At 32.3% G+C, this 989-nt stretch overlaps 1 pseudogene; it reads right to left on the bottom strand.

Moving 5' to 3' along the window:
• LOC106337569 overlaps positions 1-518 on the bottom strand; it is a 4725-nt pseudogene extending 4207 nt beyond the window's left edge.
• Positions 519-989: the final 471 nt, after the last annotated feature.

Raw genomic sequence — 989 nt, 5'->3', positions numbered from 1 at the left:
TTTGAGTAACCTGATTTATTGCAAACATGTTCAGCTGTATAAACCTTAATCATCAGCTTGTTTCTTGACTTCTCAAACGAACAATAAACCCTCCATGGACACTCTTTTGCTGAACAAATTGCTCCAAGCTTCTTAGTCGTTGACTTATACAGCTTCACATCATACTTTGTCTTCAAATAATACTTAACCAATGCAAACTTAAAATCTGCTGCAGTATTTAAGGTTTTTCCTAGATGTAGAAGCTCATCTGGATTTATATAATTTGGATGAAATTGTACCATGTCCTCATTGTCTTCGTACTCATCCTCCGATGAATCAGAAACATGAGGAATTATATCATCCTCCAATAAAACACCATTGTTATCATCATCACTTACATCATCTTGTGCAATATCTCCAAACAATTCTTCTAGTTGTGATGCACCTTCTTCAACCATGTCACAATTCTCTTCTTCATTCTCACCATCATTGTTTCTACCATGAGTTTCAGAACCTAAACCTTCGATGTCTCCCGTCATGGAAAGACTACCGATACATATCATTAAAAAAAATTCAAATAATGTTTTAGAACACAACTCATTGAATTGAATCGTAACATTAATACGCTGAGAACGAAGCTTACCTTTTTGTCGACCTTCTAATCTCCAGTTTTTGTCTCTTGTTATTCATAGTGAGTTTTCTGTGAAGAACGACGTAACGGAGACGTGACGAAGTAGTAATCTAGGTTAACATAAGCTCTTTTCAGCCAAAAAATAGAAACTTCAGGATTTAATTGGATTCTTTAAAAGAGTTTAATATTTATCATGCTTAAATAAAAGTTAGAGATTAAATATACTGAAATTAGAGAGTTGAGGATTTAATAAGCCAAAAACCCATTTTATTGTCTTCTTTTATTAATTTTTATTTTGTGTATGTATCTTATACATGCAGACACGCATAAAATTTGTATATTGGAATTCTCAAGGAATTTACAAATATTAAAATTTAAA

The sequence above is a fragment of the Brassica oleracea genome, chromosome C1 (genome assembly GCF_000695525.1).
Source record: "Brassica oleracea var. oleracea cultivar TO1000 chromosome C1, BOL, whole genome shotgun sequence".
Classification (NCBI taxonomy): Eukaryota; Viridiplantae; Streptophyta; class Magnoliopsida; order Brassicales; family Brassicaceae; genus Brassica; species Brassica oleracea.
Note: the sequence above shows the minus strand (reverse complement) of the source record. Positions and strands in the feature narration are given on the sequence as shown.